The sequence below is a fragment of the Sus scrofa genome, chromosome 2, assembly GCF_000003025.6.
Source record: "Sus scrofa isolate TJ Tabasco breed Duroc chromosome 2, Sscrofa11.1, whole genome shotgun sequence".
NCBI classification, from domain to species: Eukaryota; Metazoa; Chordata; class Mammalia; order Artiodactyla; family Suidae; genus Sus; species Sus scrofa.
This window is the reverse complement of record NC_010444.4, coordinates 25427295-25453490: the sequence shown is the minus strand read 5'-3', so window position 1 is coordinate 25453490 and position 26196 is coordinate 25427295. Positions and strand designations below refer to the sequence as shown.

The following is a 26196-nucleotide window of genomic DNA, read 5'->3' as shown; positions in this document are numbered from 1 at the left end:
GGATGAGAGGTGCTATATAACTGTAAGTTATGGAGACGCTTAATCAACTATTCTCCCACCGACTTGTGTTCTGTCCATGATTTATTGGCACCTCTGTTTACCTACAGGATAATGGTCCTGGTGGACGAGAGCATGAGGAAATAAATGACTTGGCTGGTGATTAATTGTCCTGGTGCAGCGCAGGGTCCAGTACCAAGATCATTATTTCTATTGTATGACAAGAAAGAAAGAAGGAACAGTGAAGCAGTGTGCATAAATAACAGGAGAAAGACTTCCTCACTCTCAGGAAAGTTCTGTTGTCCCATTCTTTCCAGACTACCTGAAGGGGTCTATACCATCTGAATTCTCATCTCTTTCCTGAGCCTTTGGAACTGATCTTCGCTAACTCCTTTGGTAGGGAGCTAGGGACGTGTGGGGGAGAGGTCTCATTTCATTCACTGCCAAGTAAGTACAAGGGGAGGATGGCATGGCAACTTCGCCCTTTCTGGAGCTTGACAACACATGCTGTCTCTTAACTGGCAGCTCTTGGCTCTGAGAGTAAGAGGCAGCAGGGAAGAATGTAAAATTGGATTGATTGAAAACTATGAGAAAGAACAGTGCCATATGGCGGAAAGCGCAGGGCACACGGAGCATCGGGTCTTGGCATTTTAATTGACTACATCAAGCATTTAACCCAGTTATTCGAAACCCCCATGCATATTAGAAACACTTCACTTGGGAACCTTAAGAAAATACCAGTGCCCAGGTCTCCCCTAGACCCATTAAATCAGAAGCTCTGAGAGAGAGGTCTGGACATGGGTACTCTCCTAAACCACTGGTCAAGTGGAAACGGGATTCCTGAGCCTTGTGGCTAACTCTTTGGGAGCCTCGGGGCATAGATTCATTAGAGGATCCCTCATCAGCCTAAAGAGAGTGTCAGAGAACACCACCAGGGCAAAACACAAGAGAACTGTTCTAGCTCCAATATTACCGCTTCCAATGGGGGAAATAAATCACTGCCTAAGAACGGTGGCTCATGTTAACCAGTCTGGGTTTTAATAGCCCATCCACTCTGGTGTAAACGCTTTTTGATAGCACTGAGCATTTGACCTTAAGCAAAGCACTGGGATTCGACCTTGACATTTTCCACAATTAAACAAAGAAGATTTTCCTCATTAAATATTATTTTTGTTTCTTGGACCATGAATTGAATTGTGAATGAATTCCGTTTCAGGCAATGCAATGGCATAACTCTCAGTTCCTCGTAGCTCTTAGCAGCTACAAGCCCCAATGTGCCTTCAACTAAAGGCAGGGGGGGAGGCTAATGTTTCTCACAGGCTCTCTTTGCTACTGTCGGCTACTGAGAAATGTCACGGAGGTCAGCATCCTTCAAAGGGCCAGAGGTAGGCAGCCCCACCCCAATTCTCCGGAATGTGATCTTCAAACTCCCCGGAATCCTCACCCACTGTGATGGGGGGAGTGGATCATTTTTGGCTCTATCTGACAAGTTCATCTCCCTCCTCACCCACAGCAGTGAGCCTCTGGCTACAAGCCTGTGGAAGAAACCTGTATTTCCAAAGGGTTCTGTGTTCATTGAGGGGTGGTGGGTGGGTACCATCAGGGCGCCCACGCAGAAGTGAGTGTCTGTATACGCAAGGCCTGGGATAGCCTCACCCCAGCTGCAGGCCAAGTCTCCCTTAGCTTCAGTGGCGCACAAAGAAGATCTAGAACATTCTCAGGGGCCAGTGAGAGGGGTGATGAAGGTAGCTGAGAATTAAGAACTGAGAAGCTTGCCTGCAAGAGCTCACTGAAACACAAGATGTTCTAGGAAGTCCTGTAGCAGAGGCCACAAGGAAGTCTGGCCAGGTCTGGGGATCTGATGGTGGATGTGACCAAGTCTTCAAACAAGCAGAACCCGTGAAATCCCAGGAAGGCTGGAAACAGCAGGGGGAGATGATGGAGCTTGCATTCCATGGGCTGAGAGAACATCCACCAGATACACCAGGCTTTGCTCTTAGCAGCAAGGCTGCGGGGCCCAGAGGAACCCATGCAGACAAAGGGCCCCTCTCCCAGGAGGATGCCTATGGTGCCTCTGTCCTCACCCCAGATGCTCTCTTGGGAAAGAGTAAAGAAGAACTACTTGAAAAAGGATAAACAGACCTGATACAAAGTGGGACATCAGAATACGTACCCAATAGGGACAATTTTGAACTGGCTTGAGATCTCTCTCACTGGCACATCTGTTTTTGTTTGTATTTTTCTCCCAACTCTTATGGGGGCCTGAGGGTGGAAAGAGATGAGTTATTAAAATAAAGGAAGTTCCCTTCTAGTTCAGCACACCTGAGCTCTAGTATGAAAAGGCTGGCCCCACTCCAGTTGCGACAGAGGACCAGGAGGGGAGAAGCCTTTCTTGCATCCATGCCATGGAAAGAGAGCTGCTCTTCCCATCCTGCGGGGAGAAAGAAAGTCAGGAACAGTCCAGAGGACACCAGTTACTTTTAGCATGGGAGGCACTGTCCCTAAGGAGCCATTACCATAATAACAAGGCAGCCAGAAATAGGAAGGTTGATTTTGAGAAAGATGGTTTGAATCTCTCCCTCCTTCTGCTCCACCAGCAGAAAGATGATCTGGGAAAGGCACAGGAATCCACTTTGAGGGGGACAGAGCTGAGCCAGGAAGTGGTCTTTCCCAGCTGTTGAGAGACCAGCTGAGGGGCTCAACTAGAAGAGGGTGCCCTTGCTCCTATTTTTGTCAGCTTACTCACTTGTCATACTAGAACATTCCAAGAGCTGAAGTTTATAGAATAGGAACCAGCCTTGCCCAGTCAATGAGAAGAAAGATGGGCGGGCGGCCAGTGGGAACTGAAATTGTGCTTCTGCAGTGGCTGTGGCACAGCTCAAAACCAGCCCAGAGACCTGACTGCCGGAGTGTAGTAAGCTCCGCTCATTTTGTTGTCATCTTATCCTACATCAACCTCTTTTCCCCTAAGCCTGGTCACACTGGTCCAGGCTTTTCAGACCAGACCCATTAGTTCTTTGAGAATTCTATGAAAGTGATGTTAGTTCCAATACTGTCTCTTGCTAGGAAATTGCTAAAAAATACATTTCTTGGAGTTCCCATCATGGCGCAGTGGTTAACGAATCCGACTGGGAACCATGAGGTTGCGGGTTCAGTCCCTGCCCTTGCTCAGTGGGTTAAGGAGCCGGCATTGCTGTGAGCTGTGGTGTAGGTGGCAGACGCGGCTCTGATCCCGTGTTGCTGTGGCTCTGGCGTAGGCCAGTGGCTACAGCTCCGATTAGACCTCTAGCCTGGGAACCTCCATATGCCACGGGAGCGACCCAAGAAATAGCAAAAAGACAAAAAAGAAAAAAAATACATTTCTTAAAAACTGGACCTTTATTCAACCACATCTCTATCACCCTAGCTATCTCTGTTCCTGTTAACTGCGGCACAGATCCATGCCAGGGTTTGAATCATGACTCCTTCTATCAGTTCTGCAAATTTGGTTCTCATGTGCCATCACTATGGAATGTCTACAATGCCCTTGGCCCAAGAGGAGACACTATAAATGTATCTTTTTTAATCTTTACAACAGTCATGTAATTTGAGTATAATGAGCCCCATCATTTTATGGCCACACCCAGGGCACACAGAAGTTCCTGGGCCAGGAATTGAAGCCAAGCTGCAACTGCAACCTACATCACAGCTGTGGCAATGCCAAGCCTTTAACACATAGCACCCAGCCAGGGATCGAACCTGGGCTTCTGCAGCAACCAGAGCTGCTGCAGGTGGATTCTTAACCCACGGCACCACAGCGGGAATGCCCCCATTTTATAGAAGAAATGGAGCTGGAAGAAGGTGAAGTTACCTTCCCAAGGTTTCAACATTAATGATTTGCAAAATCAGGAGTCAAAACCCCAGGTCTATCTTTTTTTTTTTTTTTTTTTTTTTTTTTCTTTTTAGGGCCGCACCTGCGGCATATGAAGGTTCCGAGGTTAGGGGTCTAATCGGAGCTGTTGCTGCCAGCCTATGCCACAGCCACAGCAACGCCAGATCCGAGCCACGTCTGCGACCTACACCACAAGTCACAGCAACGCCAGATCTTTAACCCAGTGAGCAAGGCCAGGGATCGAACCTGCAACCTCATGGTTCCTAGTCAGGTTTGTTTCCACTGCGCCACGACAGGAACTCTGGCCCGGGTCTATCTTTCATCAAAGCACATACTCATTCCACCACAATCACTGCTTTTTTATGTCTATTCTAACCACAAAACTGCCTGCAGCCACACACCAATGCCTTCTGTCCATCTTGCTGCCACTGCTATGGCATGAAAGCTTCTCCGTAACTCTGATTTTTCACTATCCTTTCAGTAGGAAGAGAACAACTTCTAGATGAAGTGCTGATTGAGGAAATCTCACCCATGCCCAGAGACCCTTCGTGCGTACCCCATTATCACTTGCATGAACAAGAGTGAAAATGTGTCTGAGTCTGAGTATGTGCAGTATATACTCCCGTGGGTTGTCGGTGAAGAAGATGAACAGGGAAGAACTGAAATGTTTGAATATCTCTCTGCCAGTTTATGGTATACTCCACTGCTGTCTCAGGACACCTGTCCACAGAGCAACTATCATGCAAAAATGACTTAACCAGAATGGAAATGCAAAACCTGCAAAGGCCTTCCAGAACTTTGTCAGTGTTTTTTAAACATCCTAATTGTTGGACATTTTGTAGTTAGTCCACAAGGATGACAAAAGCTCCTCCATCGTTCATCCACCGCTTATACTGATGGTGTGTGTACCTTCTCTTTTAAATGCCCTGGGTTTGTCTTTCCTGACCTTTCCCCTGCTTGTCATTGGTTATGTCTCTAACTCCTTCAGGAGGTTATTGCTAAGTTCTGGAGGCATTAACAAACCATGCCTCCTCTCCACTCCAAGTTCTAAAGCAATTGAGAAATATACAAAGGAGTCAGACAGAAGTTCTGATACTAGTTGTATTAGGCTACCCAAAATGGTGCCTGAGGACTGACCTTGAGCCTGAGTGAGTTTTCAACTCCTTAGTCTCCAAACTGCACCTACCCAAGGTCACAGCAGCTGGACCATCACAGGTCACTCCCCATGAGGGCAAAGCTTGGTGCTGGTGTGCTCACTACATAGAAGAGGCATGAGCAGAAGGAACAAAATACATACCAGCTTCAGACATCCTAGCCCAAGAAAGGAGCCACAGAGTATAGAAGGTTGAAAAATACAGCTACAAATTCCTCCCATCCTTGCACGCATGCTACTATGCCCTGTGGGGTTGCCCCTGCTCCCATTAAGAAGTACAATCTATTTCTCCGCTCTCTTCTAAATCTGGGCTGCCCTAATGATTCCTTTTGGCCAACAGAAAGTTATAGAATGACACTATGCAATTTCTTTTCCTTTCTATTTTTTTAGGGCCGTACTGCAGCATATGGAGGTTCCCAGGCCAGGGGTCTAATCGGACCTTCAGAGGCCGGCCTATGCCACAGCAACATCAGATCCAAGCCATGTCTATGACCTACACCACAGCTCATGGCAATGCCATATCCTTAACCCATTGAGCAAGGCCAGGGATGGAACCCGCAACCTCATGGTTCCTAGCCGGATTCGCTTCCACTGCGCCACGATGGTAACTCTTACACTATGCAATTTCTGATCGAAGAACTCTAGAAACTTCTGCTTTCTCCCTTTTGGAATCCAGCCACCTTGAGGAAGCCCAAGCTAGCTACTCCAGTGGAAAGGCCATGTGGATGAAAACTACGGCCAATTTCAACCATGGCCAACAGATGAAACCTTAGCCAACTGCTGGACCTGTGAATGACATCAATCAGCATCAGCCAGCACCCAACCAACATGCCAAGTGACCACAAACACATAAGCAAACCCAACTAATTCCACATAGAACAGAGATGAGCAATTTCATCCGAGTCCTGCCCAAACTGCTACCTCACAAAACCTTGAGCAAATAAACTTAAACTTGAGCAGTGCCTGATCAGTAATTGCTATGCAGCCTCACTAACAAGTTAAGTCTCTCAAGGGTAGTGTGGCGCTCATAGTGTCCCTACAGAAACCAGAGAAGTGGGATAATACCCCCACTATGAGTTATGCATTCTGTTTCTACCATGTATGCTAAAGTTGTCCATAAATGCAATGACGATGCTCTTCAAACTCTGACTATTACTCAAGGATGAAAAGGAGTATATTTGCTTCCTATTGCTGCTATAACACATTAACACAAGCTTGGTGGCTTAAAATGAACGAATTGATTACCTTATACTTCAAGAGGTCAGAAGTCCAAAATGAAGCTCACTTGGCTAAAAGCAAAGTGTCAGCAGGGCTGCATTCCTTCTGGATGCTCTAGGGAAGATTTCTTTTCCTTTTGTTTCCAACTATTAGAGGCCACCCTCACTCCTTGACTTATGCTCCCCTTCCATCTTCAAAGCCAGCAATGGCTGGTTGAATCTTTCTCAATGACTGACTCTCTGATCTCCCTCTCCCACACCTAATGACCTTTTTGAGTACACTGGGCCCACCTAGATAATCCAGGATACTCTTCCCTTTTTTTTTCTTTTTCGGTCGTGCCCATGGCATGTGGAAGTTCCAGGGCCAAGGATGGAACCTGTGCCAGGGCAGTGACCCAAGCCACTGACAATACCAGATCCTTAACCCACTGTAACACAAGGCAACTCCCTACTCTTCCTACTTTAAAATCAGCTGATTAGCAACCTTACGTCCACTTGCAACCTTAATTTCGCTTTGCCATGCAAGGTAATACACTCACAGGTTCCAGGGATTAGGACATGAACATCTTTTGGGGGGCAGAGGAGGCATGGGGGAGAAGGGAAGAAAGAGGGAGAGGGAGAGGAAGAAAGGGGGAAGCATGGGGGAGAGGGAAGAGTGGGCATTATTCTGTCTACCACAAAAAATGACTGCAGAGGAGTTCCCGTTGTGGCGCAGTGGTTAACGAATCCGACTGGGAACCATGAGGTTGTGGGTTCAGTCCCTGGCCTTGCTCAGTGGGTTAAGGATCCGGCGTTGCTGTGAGCTGTGGTGTAGGTTGCAGATGCGGCTTGGATCCCGCGTTGCTGTGGCTCTGGCGTAGGCCGGTGACTACAGCTCCGATTAGATCCCTAGCCTTGGAACCTCCATGTGCTGCGGGAGCGGCCCTAGAAATAGCAAAAAAGACCAAAAAAAAAAAAAAAATGACCTCAGAAAGAGGAGCATCACACTCCTCAGAAGGATTAACACACAGCTCTTTGCCTGCACCTCTCCTAACAGTTTCAAAGTGCCCAAAAGGAGGGCTAATAAGAAGCCATATTTTTATGACAGTGTTTTGGAGTCGATCATGTAGGACAGAAAGGAAACCTTGTTGAAAACAAAATTCATTTTATCTCTTGCTTCACTCTAATAGTCCTGTGAAGGCTAAGCTGATAAACTGCCCTGCTTCCCTCTCAATCATGTTGCCAATAACAACACTGAAATGGTGCTCGGGGCCTTCAGGCTGGACCCTGTCAACAAAACCAGCCTCCCTGAGTAAGAGGCCATCTGTCTCCATCCATCAGATGCTACAAGACTTCTGATGGCCGTGATGGGGCGCGGACTCAACTTCCCCTGTTTCCATCAGTCTGTTGAGTGGTGGGAGAGAACTATCACAGCAGGCTCCCTTGCCAGAAGCCAGAGAGGGAGACGGATGGATTAGAGATCAAACAAATGTTCTGCCTGCTTGGCCATTTTCTTCTTGTAACTGAATGTCAAAGTGATGACTAAAAAGAGGACAATCTGTAGCGAGCAGGTACGTGTACTCATCTCATCTGCTGAATGGTACAAGACACAAAGGGTTATCTCTGCAAATGGGATGGGCATTCATTCTCCCCAGGCCTCACAAATTAAAGAAGTGAGAGAGGAAGGTACCATGTAATACCGTTAACAGAATATACGCAAAGGTAGAACATGGGTCAATCATGCTTATACATTCCTTTGGAGTGCACGTGTGTGTGTGTGTGTGTGTGTGTGTGCATGTGTATATGATTGTACAGGCATGTGTTCTGGGAGGACCATCGAGGGCAGACACACAAGAAACCAGCAGTAGACCTGAGACTAGATGCCTCAACATCCTGTCAATCAGATCATCTGACAATGCACTATGTAAAAGGAATCAGTGTCAAGGCAGGGTGCCAGAGATGCTGCAACTAAAGACCTTGGGCAAGCTATTTAACTCGGTTTTCTCATTTATAAAATAAGGATAATCATCAATACTTGCTTCATAGCACCCTGAGGCAGATCATTACACTGAATGCCCCTCAATGAATTCCTTCTCCCCATATCTGTGCTCTTGCATATCCTCCTCCCACATTGACACGAGACTTCAGCATGTGATTTGCCTTGACCAATGGAACATCATCAAATGGGATGCCAACAGAAGCTAAGTGTCCGTACCCTGGGGTTTGCACTTATGGAATACTGCTACCACCACCTATTCCCCATATTGCTGGGAAGGCCAGACGGAGGAGGTTGAAGATACCCCAGCCAGCTGCCCCAGCTAATCACTATATGTGTTGTGACTACCAGATGGTCATCATCTTGGACCATTCTATCCTGGTTGAGCTATTTGGGCAAATGACGACAGTCACCTGAGTGACCTCAAGTGAAACCAAAAAACAACTGCCCGGATCAAATTGTAGAATTCCCATCACATTTGGAGAGATGACCTTTTGTATCTTTTACTACAGCAACAGATGAGATGAGTCCTTGCACCTACTCGATACAAATTAACCTCTTTTTAATTATCCTTTTAGCATCCAATTATAGGAAGGGAATGGCCAAGCAGGCAGAAAAGTTCCTTGATCTTTCATCCATCCATCTCCCTCTCTGGTTTCTGGCAAGGGAGCCTGCTGCATTGCTATTCACTGCAGAATAAAGAGCTGTTGTTTTAAGCTGCTAAGTTTTGGGATGGTCTGTTGTGTAAAAAACAGTTAACTGATACAGGCTTTTGTGGGGATTAAATTAGGTAATGCGAAGGGCCAGCACAGCTCCTGACACAGAGAGTGGTTCTACATATTCATGGTGATGATTTCCTTGCCCCTAGTCCAGGCCTACCTAATTCTACCTTTCAAGTGTTGGCCCAACTGCAACTACCTAGTCCTTTCTCAACCACTCACTCCAAAGCAAAACAAAAACAAAACAAATAAATAAAAAATACACACACCAGTATCAAGTCATGGAAAGTTACAGGTTTGAATTTTGGTTTTAGTGCTTAAAAAATTTTTCATGTATTAGAGCAAAATAATTAAAAATCACATAGGGCTAAAAAAAATCTTATAATGAAAAACAGTAGTCCTCTGTCTCATCACTTCCACCCCAATCCAATCTCTCCTTGTTTTAGGAAACCAGAGTTATTTTCTGATCAAACCAGGCAACCACATTACAAAATATGAAAACCATGCAAAAATCCTGGAGAAAATATAATCCAATTGAATTTAGCACCATATAAAAACATATATGATAGAACAGAATAATAGAACAGGATTATAAATATAATATATAATAATAAAATATAAATATGATACATCATGACCAAATGAGTTTTATCCCAGGAATTCAAGGTTAGTTTAATACTAGAGGATTAGTTAATGTAATTCACCATATCAAAACACCCAAAAAAACTCCCCAATAAACTTTCTGTATGCAAATATTCATCTCAGAATCTGCTTCTGGGAAAATCTGCAACTTGAGAAAATATGCTGAGTACTACTGGCTTATGCAAGGTCATGGCAGGCAATGATTTATGTTTTAGAAAGAGCTTTGGCAACACATAGCATGATAGGAAGAAATTAAAGGCAAGAAGATCAGTCAGGAAACTGTTGCAGTTAAGAGATGGTGAGAGATTTTAGCTGAGCAGAAGGTCAGGGAGGATGGAGAGATGAAGGGAGATGTGAGGCTGAGTGGGAGTTAGAACTGACAAGACTTGGAGACTAACTGAATGTAGACAGAGGCGGAAAAGAAAGCAGGAACCCAGATGACACTGAAGTTCTGAGCCCAGAAAACTCTGTAAATGGTGATATTCTTACCACCAAAATAGAAAACCCAACATAAAAACAGGTTTGTGGGGGTAGTTATTAGGATACCTAACTTCAGCCCTATGAAGTGTGTTCTCTAGCTCCACCTGACCTCTCTGAACCTTTGATTCCTCCTCTGAAAGTGATTTCTCCCAGAATACATACTGAGTGCAGAGCCCAAAGCCCTCCATCACCTGGCCCCAGCCAGTTCCTCCCACATCCTCCTCCTTCCCTCTCCACCTCCCCTGTCCCCTCCACGCTGACCATCCTTTTGATCTCAAACATGGCAAGATTTGTTCCCATCTCAGGGCCTCTGCCCTCAATGATCCTTCTGCTTAGAAATCTTCCCCCAAGATCCGTACACGGCTGCCTCCTTCTCCTTATTGAGGTGTCTGTTCATTGTCATCCACTACTGAGGCCTTCGCTGACCTTCCTGCCTAAAACAGCCCCTCCCACCATACAGTTGACCTACATAACAGTCTCTGCTTTACCTTCTTAGACAGGTCTTATATTATCTTATTTGCTCTTACCGTATTATCTCCTGGCACTGAAAGGGAGCCCCTTGAGCATGGACTCAACTTTGTTCACTGCTGTTCTCACAGCAATGGAACACTGCCTGGCACACAACAGGCCCTCAGGAAGTATACACTGACTGACTAGTAGATGGCAGAACGGGCACTCAAACATACCATCCACGGATGCTGAGAGGTTCTTCAGGATACGGGATTTTCAGTACTAAGAAAAAAAAGTTTCAGGCAAACCCGGAGGGCTGGTCATCCTAACTCAAACCCAGATCTACCAATCCTCTGTCCAGTCAGTGCTCCTTCCTCTGTCGTACCCTAGGAGTTCAAGACTATCTCATGTGAGGTCAAAGACCCCAGGCTTTATATCACGGCCTGACACAGGGGAGACACACAACACATATGTGTGGAGTAAATAAATGAATAAAACAAACAGGGAGGCTCCCTTCAGCAGAAGCTAAACAGAGTGTCCTTGTATTAGGTCCTTGGTTTGAACCACGAGGCTTAGTTGCTCAGCAACATCATGCCATAGGTCCAACCAGGCATCTCAGATCCTAATTTGTGAGTTGTATCGAAGGTCCAGGTGGTCGGCTGTTTGTGCCTTATGTTCCCTCCACTGAGGGCTGCTGGGTTTCAGCTGTAAGCCAAAGGCCCACACTGAAGGAGTTCAGATGGGTTCAAAGCAGGGCAGGGGAAAATTCACACAGAGAATCCAGAAAAGTGGCTCAGATGCATTAAAAAAAATTTTTTTTTTCCTTTTCATTAGAGTGGGATGACAAAGTCTGAGTCTTGCATGTAGGGGTGGAAACAGGTAGAACAGAAACAAACGTAGGTCAGAATAGCCTCCCTTTACATCATCCTCGACAGGCACTGCAAGAGTGGGAAGAGGCCAGGGCGCATGCCCATGCAAAGGTGGAGCATGTCTGGGGGCTTAATTGGGGAATGAGAGTAGGTGGGACCTAAAATCGACTTCTCTGGTAATCAGGCTCTGACCCAAGAGGCAAGGGACAGAACCCTCTGCTGAGACACAAAAACACACGTTCAAGGCCTCAGAGTCTCTGCAGCAAGAGAGGATGGACGTTAAAATCCCAGCAACCTGGGTCCGAATCCCAGCTCTGCCAACTAACACAACCTTGGGTAGATGACTGAACTTCTCTAGGCCTCAGTTTCCTCATCTGTACTTTGGGATTGCTGTGAGAAATGGAGAATATGGATCTAAAGCACCTGCCAAATAGTGGCTGTCATTGGTATCATTGCATTACAGGTTTATTGTGCAATGGGAGGCCTCTTGAGTTAAGGATGGTAGGGGGTTCTGTCCCTGGATAGCAAACAATCATTTTTTGTTTTTGTTTTCTTATTAGGGCCACACTTAGGGCATATGGAAGTTCCCAGGCTAGGGGTGGAACTGGAGTTGTAGCTGAGGCCTACACCGAAGCCACAGCAACACCAGATCCAAGCCACATCTGCGACCTATACCACAACTTGCAGCAGCACCAGATCCTTAAGGCACTGAGTAAGGCCAGGATCGAACCCGCATCCTTATGGACATGAGTCAGGTTCTTAACCCACTGAGCCACAATGGAAACTCCCAACAAGCAATTATTAATCCTGCCATGCTTTACAAGCTGGTTTTTGCAACCTCACACGGAGATGGGAGTTTGGGATGCTCTTAGCAAAGGCTAACTAAACCTTACCTCGCCCTCCAGTACAAATTCCTGACTTTCATTTAGATTTAATAGACTTGAGTTTAACAAGATAGCTATTATATTTTAAATAAATACTGACTGGCCACAAATGCAACATTCACTGCGAATTAGCAAGGAGAGAGGCCGCCTCGTTTTCATCTCTGGTCTATCTCAAGTACGGCTTTGAATAATTAATTTGCCATTTTGATAATACACAATGACCAGCCTATTCAGCCAAGAATCCTGCCTTTATTAAATGAGAACTCAGTGGCAAACAAACAAAACCTGAGTCAATAGTTGCCTCGCCAGTTATTAAAAGCTCCTTTCCCTGAGGGTTGCTGTGGGAGGCCGGGCAGAGGAACGGAGGAGGAACAAGCAGTGGGGAAGATGAAGGAACAGACAGAAGGCTATTGAAAGCCAGACCCCGCTCAGGTGGGAGGTGTCACTCAGACAGTCTGAGGTCAGCGCCAAAGAAACCACTTGGGTTCCCCACCAATGCCGTACCACCCCTGAAGCAGCTAGCCGGAACATTTGTGTTTTGTTTGGGGTTTCTGGAAGTTATTTATTGCCCAAAGATGGGACTTGGAGGCAGGAAAGATATGCAGAAAGTGGTGAGTATCCTAACGTTACAAGCTCTCACCGCAAGAATAATGGGGAATTAAAGAATACAGCCCTCTGTTACAGGGGACTCTGCAGGAGAGATGTTAACAGTATGGATTTTGAAAAAGACACAATTAGGATGCTACTGATTGCGTACAAAAGACCTCCAAATCCAAAGATTTAGACAATAAGGAAATGAATTCTCACCCAGCAGGAAATTCAGAAATACACAGTTTCTCAGCTGGGACTAGACTCAGCTGCAGAAAGCACAACAAATGGTGGCGTATATAAAATAGAGGTTTGGAGTTCCCATCGTGGCGCAGTGGTTCACGAATCCGACTGGGAACCATGAGGTTGCGGGTTCGGTCCCTGCCCTTGCTCAGTGGGTTAAGGAGCCGGCATTGCTGTGAGCTGTGGTGTAGGGTCGCAGACGCGGCCCGGGTCCCGCGTTGCTGTGGCTCTAGCATAGGCCGGTGGCTACAGCTCTGATTAGCCCCCTAGCCTGGGAACCTCCATATGCCGCGGGAGTGGCCCAAGAAATAGCAAAAAGACAAAAAAAAAAAATAAAAATAAAAATAAAATAGAGGTTTATGTGCCCACATAAAAGAAGCCCAGAGATAAACAGTCAAAAGCCAGTATGGCAGCTCCACAGTCAGCATGGACCCCCACTTTCTGCAATGCCATCTTTAGCACATGGCTTCCATCCTCAAGTTTGCTTCAGGATCACATAATGGCTACCCTATTCTAGCCATCAAGTCCACATCCCAGGACCTAAGTAGGCTTTTAAAGTTCAGCCTAAACCTGAAAGCTTCTCTGAGGGAACTCATTCATTTGTCCAACCATCTACCCATCTACTGGAGCACTGACAGTTAGATACCAATATCTAGGCCCCATCCTCAGCCAAACAGTACTACTTTGCAGCTTTTAGCCAAGTCAGGTAACACCTCTGCGTATTGGTCAGGATTCTCCAGAGAAAAAGAACCACACACACACATATAAATACAATTATTATAGGAGTTGACTCACACAGTTATGCAGGCTAAGAAATCCCATGATCTGCCATCAGCAAACTGGAGAACCAGGAAAGCCACTAGTGTAATTCAGTCTGAGTCCAAAGACCTGTGAATTAAGGAGGGCAATAGTATAAGTCAATCTGAGTCCAGTGGTCCAAGAACTGGGAGCACCAATGTCCAAGGGTAGACGAAGAAGGATGCTCGAGCTCAAGCAAGCAAGCTGGCCCACCTACATTGGCTGAGTGTGTTCTTTATTCAGTCAACAGATTCAAATGCTAATCTTCCAGAAGCAGCCTCACAGACACACCCAGAAAGAATGTTTCACCAGCTATGTGGGGCATGCCTTAGCCCAGGGAGGGCAGCACATAAAATTAAGCATCCATCGTACTCCAGCTCAAGTCCCTCTCTCTTCCTGTCCATCTCCACAGCTACCACCCAAGTTCAGACGGTTCCCATCTTAACTCCTGGACCACTGGGATAGCTTCTTTATTTTTCCTTTAATTTTATGCAGCTTTATTGATGCACAATTGGCATATGACATTGTAAGTTTAAGATGTACAACAAGCTGATCTGATGCATGGATCTACTGAGAAATGATTTCCACAGTAAGGTTTGTCACCAGTTAACACATCCACCACCTCACAAAATTACCTTTTTTAATGTGTGTGTGGTAAGAACATTTAGGATCAATTCTCTTAACAAATTTCAAGTAGGTATGTTGTGAGCCACAGGGGCGGGGGAGGGAGAGGGATGGACTGGGAATCTGGGGTTAGCAGATGCAAACGACTGCCTTTGGAATGGATAAGCAATGAGATCCCGCTGCATAGCGCTGGGCACTATGTCTAGTCACTTGTGATGGCACACGATGGAGGATAATGTGAGAAAAAGAATGTACCTGTGTGTGTGTGACTGGGTCACTTTTCTGTATAGCAGGAAATTGACAGAACACTGTAAACCAGCTATTATGGAAAAAATAAAAATCATTACAAAAATAAATTAAGTGCAGCAGGAGATACCTGAAAAAAATTTTCAAGTACAGACTATAGTACTGTTAACTGAGGTCATGATGCTGCACATTAGATGTCCAGAACCTGTTCACCTTATAAGTGGGAGTTTGAACCTTTCAACCCATGTCTCTCGGGGCAACATCTTAATGGTCACCTACCTACTCTGCCTTCTGATAATCTGGTGCCATAAAGCATGAAGCATTCAGGCTAAAGCATTCCCTTGATCATTCCAATCTGTTCAAAAACATATGCCGAGTATAAGGAATTTAAGCACACCAGAAACACAGATTTATTTTTTTTATCTTTAAAGAAAAAGAGAAAGCTTTTTCTCTTCAAATTTCCTTTCCCCAAGATAACCCATTGTTAACCGCTGTGTCCTCCCAGATTCCTTGCTAGTTATGCATATATTTTATACATTTTTTCCCCTCACAAAGCACACTATTGCTTTATCAACGTTACTGCCCTGCAAGAGAAGGAATGTCCCGAAACCGCATAAAAAACCATCCCTAACATGGTACCTCAGGGCCACATTCCCCCAAACTAATGGAAATTTAAATTCAACTGCCTGCTAGGGGAGTAATCTGAAGCCCACAATTCCCATTTTTGTCGCCGTTGTATTTCTGTTGTTTCATTCTCCACTGGTTTAATTAGTGCATGGTATTGTCTAAAGCTAGGTCATTTTTTATTCCGGTTACAACCAGAGGCAGTTAGCATGAAATTCATAACATTTTTAATTCCAATAGAACTATTTCATCTAATGGTCCTGTCCCAGCAACTTCAGAGGTTAGAATAGCCAGTGTCTGAAGCTGAAGAGAGAAGAAAAGCTTTTCCTGGGTGTCTTAGAAAGAACACCCTTTGGCGGGGCTCTCACAGCTGAGTGTGCACTCCTCGAAGGTCACGGGACCTTGGTCTCCCAACCACGCCCCAAAGAGCAGACTCAAAGCCTTGGCGTAAAGTTAAGTTATTACAGCGCTGGCTTTGGGAACAATACTATATCTTAACGCCCAATTTGTTGTGGTTAAGACTGAGACTACCAACAGTTCTGTGACTGGTCCCAGAGTGGCCAGGGATGAGTGACAGAGCTAACTGGGTCTTGGGCCCTTCTGAGCCAGCTTTCCAACATGAAGGAGGCATGAGAACTAGGTAACTTGGAGACACATCAACCCCAGTTTGAATCTGGCTCTACCACTTAGGAGCTGTGCCAAACTGAGCAACATACTTAAGCTGTCTGACCATTGGTTTCCTCGTCTGTGAAGGGGGCCATAAAACCCACCCAAGGAGTTCCCGCTGTGGCACAGTGGGTTAAGAATCTGATTGCAGTGGCTCCGGATGCTGTGGCGGTGCAGGTTCCATCCCAGCCTGGCATAGTGAGTTAAAAGAATCCAGCACTGCTGCAGCCTGTGACCTTCAGCGATTCAGTGGCCTAGGAACTTCCATATGCTGCAGGTGCAGCCATTAAAAAACGAACAAACAAAAAAACAACACCTGAAAGGGTTAATGGCCTGGCTGGTGGCAAGATTTGGTAAATAGTATCATTCTCAGTCGATCCCTGTTGTTAGAGATGAGGCTTCAAATAAGTAGTTTCTAACGCTCTCCCCCAGCAACACCCTCAGACAAGAAAAAAAATCACAAGGAAGGGGTGGGTGGCCAAAGAGAAGATTTATTGACACTGGGAAGGATGCTTATGGGGCTGACAGGAGGAGAGAGAGCCAAGCCTGGTTTCTGTGGTGCTGATGTTGCCAGGAGGCAGTAGGAGGACACAAAAGCATCCCCTGGCCCCTCCTGGACTGGCCGTGTTCCCTGCTTCTCACTTCTTCCTCAACCTCTCAGGGCCCATGGCTGGGCTCCTCTTTCCTGGGAAACACAGATGGTCAGCACAGAAAATGCAGCCCGGATCTGAGCTTGCTGTACACACGACTGGCTAAATCATTATGCCCCAGGGCAATAAATGCTACTTCTCTCTCTCTTTCTCTCTCTCTCTCTCTCTCTCTCACACACACACACACACACACACACACACACACACATAGGGAATAGACCCTGCCTACCTTCTGTGGACTTTGTATTCCCTGCCTCCCAAACATCATAAAATAACTGCTAGTAATAGAAACATCAGAAATGCTCTATTGCTTTCTTTACCCTAATACATTTCTCAAACTCCCTTCATAACTAAGAGACAGCACTAGATAAATGTATGGAAATTGTGGATCTACTAACAGTTGGAGTCAAAGAGACAAATACTGTTTTTGGTGCATGGGAGTGCTCACCATCACAATCAACATTTATTCAGACCCACGGCAGATGTGTCCCTCTGTCTGTGACGTATCACTAGGCATGTGATGCTGCTCGGTTCTGATTCCTACTGGGTCCTTATAAAAGATGCACAAAATAGAGTCTCCTGAGATCTTACAGTACGGCTCTACTTATTTTATGAATTGTTAAGAGTTTTCTCATGATTATTTTAAAAGTAATACAAGATTCTAATTTGTCAAAAATCAAACAAGACACACTTTTGGGGTGGGTACCTATGGAACGATGGTCCAGCACAGAACTGCTCTTTCGTAAGCCGCCTGCTCTGTCACGTGGCAAGGCCAGGTGGGCTAATGGTGGAAACTTTTGTCCCCATATGGACCAATCAGACTTTCTCTCCCTAGAATGTAAAAGCTCAAATGGGAAGTGACTGGAGCCGAGACATGGTACACCTGCACCTTTGGGAGAAGGCCCTCCTGCTTAGCTACATGGGGCTACTGAGTTCTGGTGCTTTCCAATGCCCAATTTTCAGTTCCTCCATTGATGCTGGGAACTACTCCTGCATCCTTCCATCACATCCCATTTTTGCTCTTGACCTAGCCAGTCCATTTCTGTCACTTGCCACCAAAGGCACCTCAACTGAATCAACTACAGTGAGTACAAATTATACAGGAGTTCCTACCGTGGTGGGTTAAGAATCTGACTGCAGCAGCTCAGGTAGCTACAGAGGTATGTTTGATCCCCAGCTTGGCACAGTGAGTTAAAAGATCCCTCAATCCAGAGTTCCCATCGTGGCTCAGTGGCTAACGAATCCAACTAGAAACCATGAGGTTGTAGGTTCGATCCCTGGCCTTGTTCAGGGGGTTAAGGATCCGGCGTTGCCATGAGCTACGGTGTAGGTTGCAGAAGCGGCTCGGATCCCATGTTGCTGTGGCTCTGGTGTAGGTCAGCGGCTACGGCTCTGTTTAGACCCCTAGCCTGGGAACCTCCATATGCCATGGGAGCGGCCCTAGAAAAGACAAAAAGAGAAAAAAAAAAAAATCCCTCAATCCTCAACTGCACAGCTGTGGCTCAAATTCAATCCCTGGTTCAGGAAGTTCCATATGCTGCGAGTGCAGCCATAACATTTTTTTTTTAATTTAATTTTACAATCACACAAAAACAGGAGTACCAAAATGTCACACTCTGCATTACACTATATCTGATCCTTAACTTTTAACTTGAGCCTCCACACACACCCATTAATACTTACATAGTATGCGTTCTCCAAAAGCTCTATGAAAGTTAAAATGTATATGCTAGAAGGTAAAGTGCCTCTCACAACACAGCTCCTCTTAAGCAGTAGTGCTATTAACCATTTAAGAAGTCCTCCGAGCCACGTTTCTCTACAGCTGAGTGTGTGTATTTTCATATTTATTGAGTGCCTACTATCTGCCAGAAACTGTATAGGAACTTTTCACCTACTATGGGTACTTATCCCCCTACTGTCATTTAATTCTCACAGTACTCCTGGGAGGCAAGCATTAATATCCCACTTTATGAAAGAGAAAATCAAGGCAGGAAGACTTCTCTGGAGTCTAACTGCCCTCTCTGAGCCCAAATCGCCATGCAGATCTGTCATCATCCCACGGAATGACCCTCTTGACCTTGGCAATAAGGTCATGTGCCCTGCTTTGGTCTCTCAGTCTCTTTGGTCTCCTGGCTTGGTTTTACCCTGTGTGAGCAAGGGTATCGTGCAGAGGAGCAGGGAAGCAAGAGAAAACTTTTGCTTCTCACCGCTTCCTCTATGTCATCTCAGAGTTGTTTTATGATCATTTTTTTCCTCCAAAAGAGTCACTGTGAAAATAATCCAGGAGTTTCCGTCGTGACTCAGAGGTAACAAAACTGACTAGGATCCACGAGAATGAGGGTTCGATCCCTGGCCTTGCTCAGTGGGTTAAGGATCCGGCGTTGCTGTGAGCTGTGGTGTAGGTTGCAGACGTGGCTCGGATCGCACATTGCTGTGGCTCTGGTGTAGGCTGGCAGCAACAGCTCCGATTAGACCCCTAACCTGGGAACCTTCATATGCCGCGGGTGTGGCCTTAAAAAGACAGAAAAGAAAAGAAAAGAAAAAAGAATCCAATGACCACTGATTACCACTCCCTTTCCTCGCTCTGACTCCCTTTGATTAAACCCTCTGTTAACTAACAGAACCAGGCAAGCAAAGAACATGACTTCAAAATAATCTCTTTTTTCCCCACCTCTTCTAGTTCTTCTTTCCCTCCCCCTGTCATAGTGGCTAACAGGAGAAATAAAAAGCACCATTTAATGGGAGAGGAACTCAAAGACTCCAACTTTGGGGGGCACGGTCTCTGGGTTCCTTTTCCTGCCATAATTCCTGACATTTTAGCGACCACTGTAACATACACATGGACGTGTAACCATGAGGCAAACCGGAAGTAGTAACAGAGTCTGCAGATGTGGACTCTTCATTGAGCAAATGAATGGGAATGAATGCTCGGAAGAGCTCTGATGTGGAAGTCAGGCAAGCTGTGTTCAAGTTCCAGGTCTGCCAGGAACTAGCTGTGGGTCTTGGGCTCAACACACAACCTTTTGAAGCTGAGGTTTCTCCTTTATAAGACAGGAACAGTCACTAACACCTGGCCTACTACCCCGCTCTAGCGGGTTGTTGTGAAAATCCAGCCAGCCTGACCTGGGAAAACTCAGCAATACTGCAAGGAGCTATAGAAATATATCACCGTCATTATTCCACAGTCCTTCACCTGCTATTCCTCAGGTCTATATTGTCCCTAAAATGCAATGATTCTTTAAACTCAAGCAGGCAAAAAATGACTTTTGAGGTTTCTTTCTTTTTTTTTTTTTTTTTTTTTTTTTTTTTTTCTTCAAGTGAAATGAAAAGGAACTAGAGATATTCTAGAGTTAATCTCAGTGCATGGTGCAGCACCAACATGCCTGGCCCCGCAGAGGCAATCCCCTGCTTCCGGGTGGCAATCTCAGAGTCAGTTTTCAGAAGGGGTAAAACCAGAGGAGAAATTACAGCAGGCAGCGGGTGTCCTTGCATGCCAACCTTAACTCAGGCTATTCTGGTCCTGAGACAGAGATTGCCGATGTCGTGCCATCAGGTCAGCCAGCCCAACCCACTTCCACTCCCTCTTATCCCACCTGATAAGATAGCAAGCACGGGGAGCTTTCCGTGCTACAACGTGTCTCCCAGGAGATGAGCTGGGCTCAATCACACAGCAGAGATGAGGAGAGAGGTAAGAACCTGTGTCCAACAGTCCTGGTGTAAGACAACACGCCAGTACCAAGGACAAGACAAGTCCCTGGTAAGAGGCCCCTTTGCTAACTGGCCAGGATGGTTCCCAGCCCCAGGAGGTCCCATGGCATCCTAGTTAACATAACTTCTGCTTTTGGCTGATCGGACCTGGGAATCCTCTTCTGTTACTTAAGCAGAAGTTCCCAAGCCCATGAGAAGTCTTACTTCTTACGATGCTCAGGATTTCCCATCAATGAAATGGGAAAAACACCTCTGGGGCGTGGAGGAGGTACGGGGAGGTCCTAGGGACACTGTTTGAAAAATCTGCACACACTGCATTGATGCATAAGGTACCCTGGAATCATCCTGGACCAAACTGAGGCACTGGGGCAGGGGCCGCGGCAACCACAGCGTGTACCAGCCTCACTGTGCCTCTCATCGTAATGCGTGTGTTCTTGGGCTTCATCAGCTTCCTAGTGCCCTGGTTCATCCTTAAGGGTCCCAGATCGGGAGTTATCATCAGCAGGTTGGTGACCTGTTCAGTTTGCTGTTGTCTCTTGGCTAATGGAATTCTGGCCCAACTCAATCCTTTCTTTAGACCACAGTTGAAAAATGAAACCATCTGGTACCTTAAGCACCACTGGCCTTGAGGGAGAAGACCTGCTTGTCCATGCTCAGTCACCCAGGTCACAAAGGGAATTCTCTAGATGCAAAATCACCTCCATACCCAGACTGCCTTCCTTGACTCACCTATTCTTGCCATCAGATGCCTTAAACGTTCACGCCACATCTGAATATCTTATTCTACAATGCAGTATTTGTTTCCTGTGACCATGTTCTTTGGCCACGACCATGGTATGTGAAAGTTCCTAGGCCAGGAATCGGACCCACACCACAGCAGCTACCCAAGCCGCTGCAGTGACACGACACCACCAGCTCCTTAACCCACAGCATCACAAGGGACCTCCTCCTGTCATCTTTTTTACACTTTGATGAATGGTGTGCTATTGAGCCTAAACCGTGCTGCCTCCATAAAATGTTTATGTGCTCTTCTGAGATAGAAGGCGTGTTCTTCTGAGAAATACGTTACTTCCTCTTGTACTCTTTTGAGATAGAAAGCGCTGTTCTTCTGAGAAATACGTTACTTTCTCCTTGGAATCTGCAGATCTGAAGATGGCTCCTGCCTGCTCACTTCATGGGAATCAGCAAAGTGCTTCAAAACTGTCACAAGACAATAGCACTCCAGTGGGGCCATCAGGAGAGCATGTTCAGAGGGAAAATGTCTCGCCAGAATTACACCAAAGTATATTTTCAGGATGAGTTTCTTATTTCTGCCAACTTTTGGACTAAATTATTTTTGTGTTCTATGGCAGGGGGAGGAAAGTACCCCGATTTGTTTAGGGGTGTTCACCAGAATTCTGTTCCCAACTGGATCTCAAGAGAAACCTTGCCATTCTGCAGACCTGGGAAGAAGCTGAGATCCTGCACAGGCCTGAACGGGAGCAGCCCTGAGTTACATGAAGAAAGAGGCAAGTGACGCCTGTTTTTCTACACACAGGGAAGAGGATGAGGGAAAGGACGGTAAGCAGAGCTAAATGGTTGAAGGCCTTGCACAGTGATGTGACTCCACCCCACCCCGAGAGCCCCCCACATCTTCAGTAAAGTCACTAAACTCATATCTTCAGCCCAAGTGGATGCGGATTCTGGGGGCAGTGGATAAGGCATTGAACTTCCTACTCTTGCCATTGTGTGTTGGAGTCAAAGCAACAAGCGGCTTGGGGAATAAAGGCCCAGGGATTCTCAGAAATGGAAGAAATTTTCTGGCCCCTCCCAGGCCATGGAATAGGAATCTGGGTCAATGTTAACTAGATCTGGAAAGAGAAGAAACAGTTCAACTAACAACACGGTTACACCTTGTCATCATCATTGCCACCGTCATCATCAGATGTTTTGACCGTCTGCCTGTGGGATGCCGAAGACCAGTTTTAGACAGTGAAAGCCGGAGCCCGGGAAGCTAGAAAGCTCTTAACCGGGGCTGCGTTACCAAAGAACTGCTACTTGGTTTTTCACCCACCTCACTGTTGAAATACGAAGCTACCTCTCCATTCACTATTCCCCACCACAGCAAGTGTCCCTAAGTTACCCCTTGTTTTTGCATTTTCCTCCAGCCCCTTATCAGCCCAACATCGATGACTTCCCGAGCCTGGAAGTCCCCTGGTCTCCCATTTAGGCTGCTCACTATTCTGACGACACCCGTCCACACTGCAGTGAGCCCCCAGTTATAAATTACTTACCTGCTGGCCATCATTTTAATGTAAATGGATTTTAAAAAGCAGCAAAGGAATATATTTTCATTTGGAGTTAAAGCGTCATTTTTTATTTGAGTTTGAATCTAGCCTAGAAGAGATGGCAGAAGAATGGCTCCAAGGCTAATATAGCTAATGATTATGATGGAGATCCCAGGAGCGCGATATTTCACTCGAAGCCACCTCTCGTCCAGCTTTGCTGCCTGCAGTACTTTTTTTTTTTTTTTTTCACAGTCACTTCCATTAACACCCACTGCCTATGATGGAACCATTATGATAATATCTCTGCTCTCGGCAGCCTCGATTGGTCTTGACACATTATCACCGTAAGAGCTCAGCCACGTGGCATTAAGCCCTATTTATAATAACCCTTGGCAGGAGCCACCAAAATAAAACCTGGTACTTATGGGCCACCTTTCATCTCAGGAAATCAGAAAGCTTTACAAGCTTAATTAAGCTTCAGCATCTATCTGACTGATGAGATGCGCAGGGCCTGGGGAAGCTGAGGAAGTGTAGCATCGCTAATTGTGCAGCAGATAAGGCTCTGGGCTGCCACGAACAAAGAAATCAACAAAGCCAGCCAGAGCCGCCTCCTTCAGCAGCAAATGTTTGTTGAGTGAATTTCTCTAGAGCGAGCTGCAAAATGATAGGTGAGGGATGAAGGGGCTATGGAGAGTCTCCCATCTGGCCCCTTTCAATCTAGAGAGAAGGTCTGAGATTTGTTTCTTTCCTCAAAGGAGGATTACGTGAATCCAATACACTCAAGTGCTTTTATGGATGAGGAAATCACGCTCCTGAAAGATGCAGGAATGAGCTCACATGCCGTTCCCTTTGTTCGCCCCAATGTCCTTCCTTCGCAAACCCAGACCTGCAAACCCCCAGTTGTGCTGCAAGATCTAGCTTCACATCTGCCTCCTTGGTGAAGCCTTCCTGACCTTCCCTAGAATGAGTTGCTCCCTCCTCTGGGCTCTCGCATGGTTTCTATTTCCATACTAGTCAGAGCAAGCAATCTTATTTATTGAGCACTTACTAGGTGCTTAATGTGCCTTTCATCCACATGATAATATTATGAGGCAAGAGCAGCTATCATTTCCATTTGTCCAATGAGTTAACAGGCCCAGAAATGTTGAGTGACTTTCCCAAGACGGTACAATTAGTAAGTGCAAGCCTCGGCCTGGCTGCTGAGGACATGTACCAAAAGATGACAGCACACTGCCTCCCCAGCAGTACAGCTGTGATGAATGAGTTCTGTGCATATGGTGGCCTCCTCTCTGGTTTGCAAGCTCTGGTGTGAGAGATATATCATTTAGGAATCTTTTGGCTGCAAACAACAAAAACCCCCAACTCAGAGTGGGTTAAACTACCAGGGAACTCCAGAACCAGGGCGGCTCCAGAGTTGGTTAATTCAGGAGCTTGGTAGCATCACCAAGGGCCCAGGTTCCTTCCCTCTTTCCACTCTGCCACCCTCAGTGTGTCCACCCTAGGCTCTCCTGCAGTTATGTGATGACAGCCCCCATTCCCGGGCCTCAAATCTAGACCTTAACCATGCAACAAAGTGCCACATCTTTTCTGTGTCTTTTTGTAACAGCACAGATATCTTTTCCAGAAACCTCCCTGGCCAGAATGGTGTCATATGCTGAAGCCTAAATGCAACACTGGCAAGGGGATTAGAGGCACTGGGACTGGCTTGGCCCAACCAAGATTCAGCTTCCCCTCCAGAACCAGACACAGGGAGTTGGACAGGGACCTGCCAAGAAGGATGGGAAGGAAAAGGATAAAGAAAAGACAACTAAAGCTTCCTGATGCAGGTGTTAAGGATGAGAGAAAATCTGACGCCATCACTTTTCGCCCAGTTCTTTGGCCTCTGGCACGTGAATAATAAATGTCAGTTGAACTAAATTATAGTAGAGAAAGAAATTCATATCCCCAAATGCTCAGGCCGGAATTTTTACCATAATACCTTGTAACTAGGGTATGATGATATATGACTGAAATATGTGTTTAAACATACTAAATTAATTCGCCAATGCTCCAACCTTTAAGATTCTAGTCTCTAATGCCATTGGCAATAGGAACATTTTCCAGAAGCTGGTCAAAAAGAGCTACCTGGAATAAAGAGAATCATATACCTGTAAGTCTCACCATAAATTAAGGGTCTGTGTCAACCTTGACTTTCTTCCCAGAAACACAGTGTGTTCTTAAAACTGGGACTCATTCAGGCAGACGGGGTGACTGCAAAGACTATTACGTTTCTCCTTCTAGTTACCCGAAAGGATTTATCTGGAGCCAGGTGTATATATTACCTGCCACTGACAGCCAGGTATGTAAAGATGAGATCAGCTAAGTAATTCTTGGGAGATCCAGATCATGGTCAAATAGAAAGATACCAACCAAGAAAAGGAGAATGATCCTTAAGTAGAAAAGGAATGAACCCTAGGGGGAGACAGAGTAGAGAGGAAGGAAACACAAAGAATGAAACTGTGGCCCAGAGATGTTAGAAAGCTACCCGAAGTCACACAGCCAGCAAGAGCTAAAACAGCAGTCATATCCAGTTTCAAGGAATATTGTACTCCTCTCTATGACATGGTCTTTCCCTCTCTTCTGTTTTGTAGAAGCATCTAGAAGGGTGCATGGGGGGGGGGGCCTCTATCTTTGGGAGGGGCTTGGAACTCAAAAGACCCAGAAAAAGGCAGAATTGAATGAGGCAGAGTGGGTGACAGGAAGCCAGCTGCTTGAGGCTGGCTGGAGGCTCTAGGATTTCAACAGAAGTCACACTGGTATCCTTGGTAGACTCCATAGGGAAGGAAAAGAGCAAGATATGCAGGGCAGATGTCCATCTGTGATATAAAGAGGGTACATTGGGCAGGCTCGCCACCTGTATTCACTCTCAAGACCCAAGGGAGGCCTGGTGGAGGACAGCAACGGGCAAAGGAGGAGACCCCATCTGGACAACAAAGCAGAGAAACCGGATGGACAGGGACTAATAAAAACTAGGAGTTTGGGATTAACAGATACACACTACTATATATAAAATAGATAAGCAACAAAGACCTTCTGCATAGCACAGGGAAGTATATTCAATATCTTATAATAAGCCATAGTGGAAAAGAATCTAAAAAAGAATTTATGGAGTTCCTGTCGTGGCGCAGTGGTTAATGAATCCGACTAGGAACCATGAGGTTGCAGGTTCGATCCCTGCCCTTGCTCAGTGGGTTAATGATCCGGCATTGCTGTGAGCTTTGGTGTAGGCCTCAGACATGGCTCGGATCCTGCATTGCTATGTCTCAGGCGTAGGCCGGCAGCTACAGCTCCAATTAGACCCCTAGCCTGGGAACCTCCATATGCCGCTGGAGCGGCCCCAGAAAAGGCAAAAAGACCAAAAAAAAAAGAATTTATATATATGAATCACCTTGTGGTACACCTGAAACTAACACAACATTGTAAATCAACTCTACTTCAATTTAAAACAGTGATAAAAATAGTGAATCCTTAGTCTTTTAAGAAATT

The 26196-nt window shown here is 46.0% G+C and overlaps 1 protein-coding gene and 1 pseudogene across 3 annotated transcripts in view; one reads left to right on the top strand and one right to left on the bottom strand.

The window, feature by feature from the left end:
- PAMR1 (peptidase domain containing associated with muscle regeneration 1) overlaps positions 1-26196 on the bottom strand; it is a 169226-nt gene that overhangs the window by 138125 nt on the left and 4905 nt on the right. For 2 of the 3 annotated variants that reach the window (XM_005660990.3, XM_021079921.1), the window contains exon 4: positions 13884-13976. The exons of the other annotated variant lie outside the window; for it this stretch is intronic. The gene's annotated coding sequence lies outside the window, so the exon portion shown is untranslated. The remainder of the gene's footprint in view (positions 1-13883; positions 13977-26196) is intronic. 3 annotated transcript variants of the gene reach the window in all.
- LOC110259564 lies at positions 1933-25770 on the top strand (annotated as a pseudogene).